This window comes from Dermacentor andersoni, chromosome 7 (assembly GCF_023375885.2).
Source record: "Dermacentor andersoni chromosome 7, qqDerAnde1_hic_scaffold, whole genome shotgun sequence".
NCBI lineage: Eukaryota > Metazoa > Arthropoda > Arachnida > Ixodida > Ixodidae > Dermacentor > Dermacentor andersoni.
This window is the reverse complement of record NC_092820.1, coordinates 126,991,891-127,006,315: the sequence shown is the minus strand read 5'-3', so window position 1 is coordinate 127,006,315 and position 14,425 is coordinate 126,991,891.

Below are 14,425 nucleotides of genomic sequence, written 5' to 3'. Positions count from 1 at the left end.
GCTGGCTCACAGCTTCAGCCAGTTTGAGGCTGCTGTCGTCGCTGCTAGGCCACCACAGCATCAAACGAAAATAACATGTTTGTCATGCGAAGTAAATAAATACTGCATGTTTTTCACTTTCATCGCACTCTCTCCGAGTTTTGTTTTTGACAGGTAAGTAGGCGATCTCAAGCTATTTGGGTTAAGCAGTACTACCATTTAGTACATACTTTTCCTGAGCTCCAGCCAACTACGGTTTATTGAGGTTCCACTGTACCAGAATTTAACAGCTCATACTGAACATCGTGGTTCAGATGTCTTAAATTTTTCGCTAGAGCTAACGAGATCACTGATCCAGGTTTGAAAAGAACCAACCCGGAAACAGTGCGGGGAGCAGACCTACGACAATATGCAGCTTTGAGTAGCCAAGCACTTCAGCAGCCGTTGACATCATGGTGGCACTCCAGCAATACGACCCCCGACCATCAGAAGTCAATAGCCAAGCTTGTTTTTAACATTGGGACCAATTAAATGGCAAAACAGTAAGCACCTACCCAGCGACTCAAGAAGCCTGCTGCAGACTGCAATTTCAAGCTGACCTCGAGGACATAAGCTACCGAGTCAACTTGGACATCAACAGTGAAAAAATGTTTTTGCAGTGCCAGAAGCGAAGTTTCTGGGATACAAAAATTATTCTAAGGGTGTCCATCCTAGTGAAGACAAAGGCACAAGCGTGAACTAACAAGTACGAACTGCAGTAATTTTTAGAGCTATTTGCATTCTATGACCCGTTCTTGGATCAGGCTACTGTTGCTAATAATTCATGCCAACTCTTCCAAAAAGAAGTTCCTTGGACTTGGTTGCCACGCTGTCAAAGTTCATATAAATCCCTAACAGGTCTATTCTGGATGTGCTTTGTCCATGTGAAACAACCGCAGGCATAACAGTATGCATATCACAGAAATACAAAAATGTAATTATTAATTGCACAAAATAATACACAACATTGAATTCGGTAGCAATAAAAAACACCTGAGTAGTACACCTCTCATCTATACTTGGACACAAGTTAAGGACGCAAGGAAAGGACAGCTCATGTCGAGGTGTAAGTGAACACAAGAAAAGCTACTTTGCCCTCCTGAAGAATGGAGGCAAAAAAAAAAACGCCTTATGCTAGCTCAGGCTGCGCTTTTCCTCCCCTACTTGATTTCTATATGACTAGCCACGAGCAAGAATGGGCATTCTTGTTGACTTTGTACGTGTTGACGGCAGAATATTCTGCCCACATAAAAGAGTGCAGGCTACAGCCATAAAAATTGTACATAAGCTGCACTTTTCCTCCCCTACTTGATTTCTATACGACTAGCCACGAGCAAGAATGGGCATTCTTGTTGACTGTACCTGCTGACTGCACAGTATTCTGCCCACACAAAAGGGTGCAGGCTACAGCTATAAAAATTGCACTATGCTCTAAAACATTTAAAAGGCAAAATATAATTGCTAGAACACCAAAATGGAGCACACAAATAAAATTCCACACTGTACACAAATCTGATCCACATGGGCATATATCACAGTTCCTAAAATACATGAAGCATACAAAGTGTCCTTGCAAAATAGCCAGCAGTAGACAAAAACTATATTCACTATAGCATTACAGCTAAACTGCCACGACTGCCTCACGAAGAAACTAACATCAGAAAAAAAAAAGATCAGGTCTAATAATTGTCAATGTGCCTATTCCAGCAGGCCATGCCCCCTGCCTCAAGACTTAATTCTCACTTAAAGAGAACACTCGCATAAGATTCAGTGACTAAAAAGAACACTCGTATCACATTAAACATGACAAGTCACATTTGACAAAATGCAGGAATAGAAGCTAGAATAGAGAAAAATAACACACATATGGCAACATACAACATGGAACAGTACCCAGCCACAGTTGCCTTATACCTAACTGGTTTCGACACTGTGGCATCACTGTTTGTGCGCTTTGAAAAAATTAATTAACTCGAGAGCTTTCACCCGTGGCTTCGTGTGGCTGAGGCCCATAAACCCATGCTCTAAAAATGTGAGCAGCTTGCATGCTTTTTTAGGGTATTCAATGTGGAATACCCAAAATGATGCAAACAGGCATGCCACGCCTTCTAAGAGGTTGGACACTGCGAAAAGCCGCTGGCCATCCACAATGAGGTCCAAAGCTTGATCAGATGACCTCAGCAAGCATGGGGTCAGCTCTGTTGCTTCCTGCATGAAAGTAACAGACAACTATAAGTCATATCACAAGTTATGCACACCAGAGCTGTAAGTCCAGAGCTGTTTGTCATAGTGTGCACGCTGTATGTCACAGTAACATGAAACACCAATTAGGCTGGTCTAAAACCTTGTTGCAGTTAAACCCAAATGAGAAATGCAAACTCGTCTCAACACATTCCGATATAATAATATGGTACGCATAATGCAAGTTCACACAGGAAGCATAAGTTTCCATTGGAACACATCGTTCCAGTCTATGAGCATGTGCAGATCCTTACAACATCGCCAAAATTAAAAATAGAAGGAACAAAAGGGCGGACATTTAAGCCTGCTTCACATGCAAGCGATTGCACGGTCACTAAGTGGCACCGTGAGACACAGACACAGCTAGGTTCACAAGCACCTCTTTGCGCGACGCCTGCTGCTAGTGATATGTCACATGCCACAAGTGCCTGTGATCATTGGGTTTCCGTGAGCCCCAGAAGGCGTTGTGAACAGCATGCACGAAAAATTTCTGAAGCATATAGCATCGCATGTTAGCCAGCCTTCCACACCTTTGCCCAAGGCCGAGGTTGGTTTTATAGCCATTCCATGTACTTTATTTCCTTAAATGTTGCACCCTTTCCCCTTGCATATTCGCTTTTTGCCTCAATCACATGAACCGCTTTCCATTTTTATTTTAGGGCTTCATATTTTCCATTGCTTAAAAACAAAAGCTTGAAAAACCAGTACTTCTCAGGTCCCTTTTTTGATCATTCGTCCACACACTGCTCAAAATGGATCCTTTTGCAGTGTACTGTAGATGCCTACTGCAAGGTCAGAATATTGCAGGTGTGAGCAGTCATGTCCCAAACAAATGCACAATCTATTAAAGATACAGAGGCGGAGGAGGTTAGATTTCTGACCGTATGGGGTTGTCCCATGTTTATCAAAATGAAAGAAAGTCAGTCAGGTTGCTAGACTGGCACATAAATGTCAATACCATAGCACTCACCGTTGTGAGGATGGTGTCGAGCTGCTCCCTACAGCGGGCTGCCACGAATTCCAGTACAGCCAGCACAGGCTCCTCTGCAAGGTGCAATGGTACATTGTTAGATTTCTTAAAATAGCAAATCCATCACTCCCAGCAGCTTTTAACCTTTAAGCTAAGTACACAGTAATATAATGCGGCAAAGCACAACTAGTACTTGTTTTGTACCCATTGCTGAGCAACTGAATTGGGTGAAGTGACTAGACTGGACAAAAATTCACATTTATATCTTAATCTCTGGACCAGCTCCCAAGGCAAAGGGAGACTGAATTTAAAAAAAAAAATATGTAGTATCTACAGTGTAGGTTAGCAAATACCTATCGCTTCCAAAACAGTAACTTTCAAGGCATGCCCATACGCAAAACATATACACCAAGCAGCCATGCATATCCGAGAACAGGAGCAATGCGACAGGGAGTTTCGCATCTGTTTAAATTTGCGAACGTTGTAAGGTTACTGTCAAAGTACCCACGTCTTCGTATCAAGCAAATTAATAAAAAAATTTGAAAAAAGATGACCGAAATTTCAGGTGCCAGTACAGTCTCATCCGATTTCTCGGGATTGATCGGCGTATGCAAGGTGTAAAAACATGCCGACCACAGACCAAACTACCACAATGAGTGTTGTCCGTGCCGGCGCTTTCGTTATCACGGTGATTTCGCCACTTTCCATGTGCCGTACAGCCACTGCAATGCATTCTGTTGACTCTGCACCAAACTACTACTTTGGTCGCCAAGTCGCACTGGTTAGGCCTAGCCAGCGGGACTGCCTAGCCACTGCACTGTAAGCGGTATGCATATACATGGAGTTCTATTGTAGGGTAAACAGGAGTCAGAAAAGGCTGCATTGTAACTAGTTCTGCACTATAAACGGTTATGTTATAAGTTGTCTAAACTATAATCAATTTTTAGCATAAACCATAACACAAATCTTGCCACATCACATCGCTAACTTCCAGTGTGTCATCACAAAATTATAAGAAGCTATATAGATCCTTTCGTACAGTACATTGCTCTATCGGGAAACGAGATGGCACTTTTGGCCTGCGTGAAACACTGTGCCTCAAGCAAAAGAACACGAATGCAAAAACCACTATCGCTTCTACCTTTCTACCATGCAACTGCATGTCGGAAAGGCAGCTGGGTGATCGCTAACATACTGTGTGCTCCATTCATGCTGCAAAATGTGGAACGATAGGAGAAAACATGTGCAATAGTTGGCTGCAAAAAACAGTGGCTTGCGTACTAATGAGAGGAATGAATGTGTGCAAAGTACCTGCAAACCGCTGCTACACTAGGACTGTTTTAGTTGCTCGCTCTTCTTGATGCCCAGCTTTCCTCGACAACCAGAAAATGCAATCATTCACCAGTGTTAGATTGCTTACATCAAAAGAGGACTTTAACCCATAAATGCTGGTAAGAGTGAGTACTGACATTTCCTGGAATAGTATGTTTCTTGCACATATTTACTTATGCACATTCACCCCAACTCATTCACTTATACCCACTCTATCGGCCACACGTCAAGAATAAGTGAATGTGCACACTTTTGAAATCAATGCAATGAAACATGGCTGACAGACCACCCCGACAACAAGGGACTGTTCTAAAGCTGCAAAATGACCAAACAGAACTGTAATTGAAAAGTCTATAAACTGGGGTTATTTAATCCCTAATATTTCGTAGATCTGTGCACTTCATTTTGCCCCATATTCAACATAGCCACCAGAGGTACTTAAAGGTGCAATGTCATGCTTAAAAACAATGCTTCAGGTGCTATGCTACCAAGGGATGTTATGTGAATAAACAAATAAAAACATTGCTGATATGGCGGTTAAGCGAGGCTGCTTTATGCATTAGAAAATGCATTGGAGGGCACAAATTCACGATCGGCATCACCTGCACCTGCAGGAATGACTGTCAACCAAAATAGCTACAGGTCTCTTGCCAACGCTCCCAAAGCAGAGAAGGTAACAATTCATTGAATTACCAGTTGCCACTTCAGAGAAGGCTGCTGCTTCCTCCGAAGTTCCCTTATCAAGGATGACTCTTCCCATTTTCGCGCAGCCATCTTCAACGCAGTCAACGGCTGCCCGCTTGAAAAGAGTTTCGAACTCTACCAGCAGCTGAAAAATGAAGAGCGCAGGGATTACTACATACTGCATGCAAAAGGAAGATGCAGACATACCGAGACTTCCGTCGACAAAAATGGATAAAGCGTTAGTGCCTCCGCCAGTGCCATGCTTTTCAGGCGCTCGTGCCGCTCTTGTGCTGTGGCCAGCAGCCTCGGCCGCAACATATTCTCATCCCTGCATTGAGGATTCTTATGCAGCCACTCATTGTGCCGCATGATTGAGTCACGAGACTCTCCACGCACAACGAGGTGGCTGCAATCCTGTAATACATACAAGAATGTTAGTAACACAGCTTTTACATGATTTTGACAGTTTTGCGTGAAGCCATGGAGTCAGTAAGAAACAATATGATAAACGGCAGAACAGTCTAAACATTCTCAGTAGACACAATAATATGTAACTGGAGCTTTGTGCTCCTTCAAACACAAAGGGAGAGGACAACACTCGCATCACCAAGTCATGTACAAACAAGGCAAGGAGGCGTTTGGCCACCAAGTGTACATTCTTAGGAGGCAAGCCAAATCACTGGAGAAAGTACGAAGTGTGAAGTTACTACAATATGTGCTTGCCAATTTTTACACATGCCCAATATCAAAAATGGTTTGATGCAAAGAAAATATCCCTGTACAGGATCACATTAGCATGTCTTTTAGGCACAAGCAAGACATGTTATATTTCACTGTAATTTTTGCGACCATACCACTGCATCGCTAATTCTTCCGCTCTCACTTCTAGGCGAGTGTTTTTTTTTTCTGCTAAGGAAAAGACTGATTTTGTACTGCTTAGTCACAAATCTTAGCTGCTTACTTGCTGTCTCGTAAACACGAATTCCTAATCATGGGTAACAATCTTGCTAGTAACCGTTCGCATATAGGCACATTCACCTGTTTTCACCACAGAAATGTCTTACCCCAGTAAAATGCTTGCCCCACTTTTCTTTTGTTCTGCCCTGTTCCTCAAGTGTGCTTAATTCTGGCAGCTTGCCTTGTGACAAGGTTGTTGTGCTGTGGTGACGTTGAGCCCAACCCTGGTCCTGGTGATAACAACATCGTTGAGGCTATTCTCACCAAACTAGAAGCTTCAGACGCAAGAAATGTTTACTTCCAAAAGGATACCAAGCATCAGTTGAATGGCATTGCGAAAAAAATTTACGACCTTGCCAAATGCGTGTCCACTCTTGAAACTGCCGTCAGACGTGGACAGGTTGAAAATAATTGTATTGAAATATCTTCGAGGATTAATTCATTGCAAATAAAATAGACCAGCTATCGGGCACCCTGGGTAACCTAGTGAACAGATCTAGGCGAAACAACCTGAGTGTGAAGGGCCTTCCAGAGAGGCAAACAGAGACCTGGTATGAAACCCAAAAAAATTTTTGAACATTTTTTTTCCAAGCAAATTGGGTTTCCAAGTAGGAAACATTGAACACGAGCATCGTCTGGCACATCCGAAAAGTGGTTTCAACAGGCTAATCATTATCCTATTTCTGAACTTCAAAAGCAAACAGGAAGTTTTTGCGAACTCATCATAATTGAAAGACCACAAGGATCACAAAGTGTGATTCACGGACAACTCTGTTAAAATGCATGCAATCGGAGAGCGGCTGTGGGATTTCGGAAAACAATTCCGCAATCGGGCAAAAATTACGACTTAAGTTTCACAAACTTTCAGCTAACGGCCAAACAAACATTTTTGATTCTGCCTCTGGCACTGTCGTCCCCTTGGCAAACATGTTATCTCAATCCATGCAACCCTCTGGCTCGTAATGACATGAGAAGTCGATGACTGAAATCTAAAAACAAGCCGAAAAACATTCTTCCACTCACATTTTTGTTTTCCAACTTCGGCAGTATTTTATCTAAGCAAGATGATCTTGTCTGTTCTATGACCGCGGGTGCAACTGACATTTTATTAGGCACTGAGACATGGCTCAGTAGTGATGCACCAGGCTGTCTACTGACTATTCATTCTGAGTTTAACATATACAGAAAAGACAGAAATACAGCGCGTGGCGGTGGTGTTCTTGTAGCTGTTTGAAAATCAATTAATTTTAAAAGTGTGCTTGTGCCATTATCTTCCATTGAAACCTGCTGGGTCATTGTGCGCTCCTGTTCATCACATTCTTCCTTTCTTATCGGTGTTTGCTATCGTCCTCCAGTCCCCGATACAAATTTCATTCGATGCTTCATCTCTGAATTACAAGTCATTCGAAGCAGGTTTCCTCGAGTCCCTATAATTTTAACACGAGACTTCAACTACCCTGGAATCGATTGGGGCAATAATTCCATTTTCAGCTCTAGCTCGAACAAACAGGAAAGTCACAATTTTCTTCACACTCTGAACCCGTTTCCATTACACCAGATCGTGAAAGAACCTACACACGATACCGCTATTCTTGATCTTGTATGTACCATGCATCCAAGACGTTATTTCTGCTAATGTTCTAGAACAAATCAGCGATTGCAAGCTAATTCAGTTTAATTATCAACTTAGTGCTAATTTCCACAAGTATTACAGCAAACATATATATTAATGACTATTCTAAAGCAAATATATCCACAATCAGTAGGTGTCTTTAACGATTCTTTGTCACCTTTAGAGCATGACTTCAGAAGCCGTTCTGTTGAAGAAAACTGGTCACTATTTAGGCACATAATCTTGTGCATAAGGGGTACGTTTATCTGAAAACTTCATATTTGTCCCAGCCTGAAAAGCCCTTGGTTTAGCTGACATTTGAAATGCTTAATAGGAAGAAAAATAACACGCTTACTGGACTGCTATGCATACTAACAAGGCTGTTGCCTGGGTTAAGTACAGAGATAATGCATGTCTCTGTAAAACCGAAACAAAAACATCTAAGGATTCATTCAATACCACACTACCAGGAATTCTAATTAATCCCAAGCACTTCTGGAAAATAATTAACCGTGGAAATAGATAAATCTGCATTACCATAATGCCATTAGCATTTCAAAATGGTAGCCTCATACGCGCGTAGAGGCTAGCTCGCGTAGCTTACTTCATGTGCTGTAGTATGTGTGCTTAGTCCACCGTCTGCCTTCCCGTTTTCTGCATTTTTCTCTGTGTGAGAATGGAAGTGCCGACTGTGAAAACACACCGAGTTCATCATGATGCCACACTTAAAAGGAAAGTGATCATGTGTGTGGAGACAGAAATCAGGCTGCATCACGGCCGTTTGGAGTTCCCGAAACTTGCGTGCGGGACTGGCTTGCGCAAACAGGAGGTGTTCTACTCTAGCAGCTACTGCATATAGTGCAGCCGTGTGGCCCCTATTTTAATAGCAATATGCGATGGAAACAGAGTCTATGCATCTAGGTGCACCACGCTGTCTTTGTTGCTTAGTTCACGCTGAAGTCAGAAGCCGCACAAAGGTAAATTTGCTCACTCCTGCTACCGCACTTCATCACTCCAGCATTTTGATGAAGTTTGCGCAGTAATTAAGTGAAACGTGTTCATGTTAGTGTGTGTGCGCACATAAAACCATGCTTGTTAATTCAGTTAGTAAGCGAATGTTTAAAAGTTCATACAGCCGATAAAACTACTATCCTTACTTTTCATATAGGTGTCTACTAATTAGCTATAGATGCTTCGCCTTTCGGATGAAGCTGCGACCTTTTTTTATTTATCACAAGTTTAATGCATTGGGAGTAAATCTTTGTTTTACCAAATGAAAGGAAGTTCGATTCCTGTATGAAAGAATAAGGTGCGGGGTACTGTATTCTTTTTTTTTTTGTCACAGCAAACAGGTGTGCCTTACATTCGAGTGCGCATTAGAATCAAGTAAATATAGTACTCCAAATCAAGCAAGCTCAAAGATGACGTGATCTCTTACAGAGGTAAGGTAGTTTCACCTTAGCGAGACTCAGCTTGTCACGGCACTGATATTGATCTTGGCACAGCGCCAAAACACTTGTCGGGGGCACTTTAAGTGGCCAGTCCTGCAAAATATTGCTAAAGTGGAACTGTCTAAGAAAGGGATTGCGCAAGAACGCCACCCAAGGAAAGCTGTCTCCACCTTAGATGACGACAATAAGTGAAGAGAACTTGTTTCTGAATTGTGATTTCTTGAATAAAGGTACCATTTATTCTCCCATTAATCTCGCGTTACATCTGCGGTTTTATTTCTCGTTACTTCGGCGACTGGGAAGTATACGCTCACATTAAATTGCGGTCTTGTTACATCCTAGTAAATACGGCATGTTGAGATCTTCACTTGAGCAATTTTAAATGACCCCACTATTGTAGAGTATAAAGCAAGAGCCTACAAAAGATTTACAAAAAATTTGGAGGACACTTAAGCTTCGCCTTAAAAGTGGAACGCGATAGCATTCAAAGATCCCCGACTGCTTTTCATGCTTCCTGGCAACTGCAGCATATGTGATCATAATGTTTACTGGGAACCGCTCGCAGCAAACGCTGTGCCCGAAGGCAGGCTTTCTGGTAAAAACGCGGCCTCTTGTGTGGGCCGCGATGTGGCGCAGGCAACCGCCATCTGGAAGTGTTTCAAAGAAGTGGGCGCACCACTATGTGGGCTCTCAGATATTCACACGCCGGCGTGCACAAATGGTGGATGCCATCGGCAGTCTATGAATTGCAGAAACGCTGGAAAAGGGGTTTGAGTTTTCGCATAACAGAATTATGTTTTCACGTACAGTAAAACCTCGTTAAACCGTACCTGCTTAAACAGTAGTTTCATTTTAAAAGTAGTAAGGTCGAATCCCCAACTCAGCGGCCATTGAACATAATGTGTTTCGTATCTGCATAAACCACACCAGCTTACTGCGTATGCATCGGTTAAAACTTGGTGTTTCCACTTTTCGTCACACAAACACAGCAGTGCGTCGTATCCATCGGGCGGCCCGACAGAACAAGCCTCAGAGATCGTAACAATGGCCTCCAAGCACCCTGTGCATTTGCGCGTGAAGCCACATCAACATCATTTCGACGCCGTGCCAGAGAGCGTTGTGGCGTCATGCTAGCGAGACTCACGTCATGCCGAAGCTCGGATAAAAAGGATGCCAGGTGCTCAGCATAGAAGAAAAATTACACATCACCTGTGCTATCGAACGTGACACGAAGAAGCCGGCGCTGGCACGCGACAGGGATCTGCTGTTTACTATGGTGTGTGGCGTTTAGAATGCGAAAGAGTTACTCGGCAGCACTGCTGCGACCGCGAATAGATGTCGGCTATGAGGTTCGACTTTTCGCCCTCGTTGCCTCTGTTGTTGCCGAAGTGTCGACTAGTGGCAGTGATGAGGACACGGAAAGCGACAGCATGGGTGATTCAGGCCCGACAGTGGCAGAAGCTGCACATTACGTCAGCGTCATCAATGCAATCGTTGCGACGAGAACAGGGGCGCGATAACGTAACTCTATTCCAAACTCCACCACCCGACAATGAAAAAGGCGCCCTGGGACTTCTGCAGCACTGCTGCGCGCGTGCACGGAGAATACGTAACGCCAACGAGGAACCTGCCATGCGAGTGCTTGCCGAGAAGAGGGGCTAGCTGAAAAGCTGACACGCAGCTTCAGTAAGTTTGAGGCAGCTGTCGTCGTGTTAGGCCGTCGTGGCATCAAACGAAAATAACACTTTTGTCGCAAGGAGTGAATAAATACTGCATGTTTTTCCCTCTTTCATCGCACTTTCTCCGAGTTCTGTTTTCAACAGGCTCGTGGGCGATCTTATGCTATTTTGGTTAAACAGTACTACCGTTTAGTACATACTTTTTCCGAGCTCCGGCCAACTATGGTTTAACAAGGTTTCACTGTATATTCAAATTACAATCCGAGAGCTATCATATCTGTAGGTTGTGTCCTTTACGATTTTTCTACATATTTTAGCTTGAGAAAAACAGTTAGTTCAGTAAGTTCCTTGCGCCACATGGAGGGCCTGGGTATGGGAGGTTTGAAAATATTTTTGCGTAAAGGACATCCAACGCCGACACTGGGTTTTCTCCGACACTTGCTCCTTAACGCTGTCACGTTAAAATAGAATAAAGCTGGGGAGAAGGCGTTCGGATAGTCAGAATGCAGGTGGAGGAAAGGGTCTCTGTGTGTCCTTAATTGGTTCTGCATTAGGAAGAGCCTTTGCCTACTCAAAAGCAATGGCTGGGCACTTGCTATGCCATTTGACCATAAAAATATGAGCCAAAAAGTACAGACGGCCTGCCTTTGAACATTTGTACTTGCTTATTTTGCAGTATCCACACAAATTAGCCTACGCAAAGAACTAACGAGAACTTTCTTATGCTTTTCTACAGCCATAAACCACATAAAATAACTGACAAAATACACATTATAAGTGCCTTCCTAAAGAAAGCTGCATGAAATGCTAAACAAAAGAAATATTTCAAATCCAACTTACAAACAGACGGCACAACTTCTTGTTGGCTGCACTGGACGGGGGCACCTTTGTGCCTGTGTGGTGGGCTTTACGCTTGATTGCCTCCATCTCCTCGGAAGGATGTTCAGTCTTTTTGCGCATGTTCTTAAATTTTGATCGCAGCCCCAGCACCCACGACTCCTGTAAATGATTTTTAATGAGAAGACAAAAGCCAGTTTAATATCACAAGTACCAAAAGGGAACAAACTGAATGGCTACGTGGCAGACATATTCATCAACTTTACCTAAAAGGGCACTACAATGACCTGCTATTACTACTTGTAGATAGGCATGAAGAAAAGGCAATTTGCTTCTACAATCAAAGGAAAATTATTAAATGCTGCCACATGTCACCATGGCTTGAAACAATTGGGCATACAACGTCAAGGAAGACAACCACAAAGTGTCGTGTAGTGTGCATAAAAATGTGTAAAGTTTCTTCTGTTCAGTGGTCCAAAATATTCCTTGCATCAAATGAAGGGGGTGGGAGGCCCTTGTCTTAAAGCTGTGTCCTAAGCAGTTATCTCAAAATGGAAGGACAGAAATGCACTGCTAATGCTTTCCATTTGCACATAGCTTCACCAAGGTTCAGAAAGAAAAACAGGCATGCTGATGCCCCATCATGTAGCTGCATTTACGTTGGGCCAACCTACCGTTACCTCAACGATCTTTCTTGCAATGCACTGCAAGAGATGTGGTTGTCATCTCTTTGATAGCTGCATAATTCTTGGTTGAAGCAAGAATCAGATTTACTAGGGAGATTACCGAAGCATGGAACTGAAAAACTTGGTGGAATATTTCCCGAGACTGCCAACATGGAATACTTAAATTTTGTATGTCAAGTGTTTGCATTTTTTTTTGTATTGCACACTGATATGCTCAGATTACACTGAGGTTGGCAGCGCATAGAGTAGTAACAGGGCCGCAAGAATAAAATGTTGAAAGTAGTGCATGCCCTTTTTCACGTCTGTGTCCAGTTCATGCTTCTTTAGTGATTCTTATCGGATCTGGTTTCTATGGCCAGGCAACTACTTTTGCAAGCAAGCTTTGAAAGGAACATTACCATGTTTCAAAGCATGACATCACATGTCCATGCTGCTCTAAGGGTGAATCAGCATAATGCAGACAATGCAGTAGTCCTAACAAAGCTAGCATTTCAGATGTTTCTCTGAAAAACAAGCAAACCGAGCACACACAATTTTGCGAACTCACTTTGTGTGGCCGAAAGGGGCAAAAAATTTGACATGGTCCGCAGTCTAAAGTTTATGTCACTCTGTGTGATCAGTAATGGCACTGTTATTTTTAGTATCAGTATTGGAGATTTTGGACTGAGTATTCTTCATGAGTAAATTATTAGAAAGCAGTCTGTTTTCACTGCTGAAGATTTCATTAAAGCTATGAGCATTACCAGCTAGATCATTAGGGGGACATTAAAAACAAACACTGTTAGTTTATACTGACAAAGTATTCATGAAAGCTCTAGTTTCATTCATTCTGTGACAATAGGTTTATTATTACAAAAAAATTAAGGTCACAGTTTCATTATATTTTGCAGCGAAATTCTTCCACTGGTACGTTGGTGAGATTTCCAAGTCGTTCCTTGTATTTAGGCTTCGGTGAGGCAGTGAAAGTTCCCAAAAAGTGCCATGTTCAATCTTTGGCTCCAATAAGACATAATGTAATCCATTTTTAATGACAAAGAATTAACTAGAACCTAGCAGATGCTACCAAATCCATGACACTACGGCATCTGGTTTGTAGGAACTCAAAAGCCATTTTTCCCCCACCTTTTATGGGTTACCAAACTGCTTTCAGCAGTAAAAAAGACACTTTTAGTAGCGTAGAAGGCCAATTTACTAATAGGAAACAAATCATTTTTCTCTCTAGCATCCCTTTAAAGACATGATAGGAGGGCAATTGAAAAATCCACATTCGTACTGCGGAAGTCATTTTAATTTCTGATGAACTTTCAGGAAAACATTACCTGCTCAACGGTTTAAATTACCATGGGGTAGTCTAGTAGTTCTGTATTTTTTAAAGAACTTCCATATTTACTAAAAACCTTTTTGGCTGAGCAGTGAGTTATGGATGATGCACTGTTATTGTTGTCTCTTCATCAGAGGCAAAGCTTTTTCTTTTACAAGACTTCATGGCCTTAAAGAAGCAATAATGATGATGTTAGGTCAGGACCACAACGAGGATCTCTCAAGATTCTAATACAAAATTTCTTGTGAAGCTTGTGGGTAGATATGTTGTCATGAAACAGCACAACTACCTCAGGTAGCTGAACTGCAAGCTTGACCTTCTAAACTGTTGTTAAACCCCCACGCCATTTTTTCTAGTAACATTCCAATAGTAACCTTCCAAAGTCGCAGTAAATTGAACGTAGCAATTTTAGGAGTGCAGATAACTTATAAAACCCATCATTCACTACTGGCACATTATAGCTATACTATGAAAACAAACAGACCTACATTATGTACAACATAAAATGAAGAGCACTAAGTATTACACAGAAAGATAAAGACAAATCACCATTCCACTCTGGTCCTCGATGTCGTCCTTCAAGTGAGGATACCTTGTCAGTAGCCTCTCTACTGCAGTGCGGTAAAGAAGCTTACTG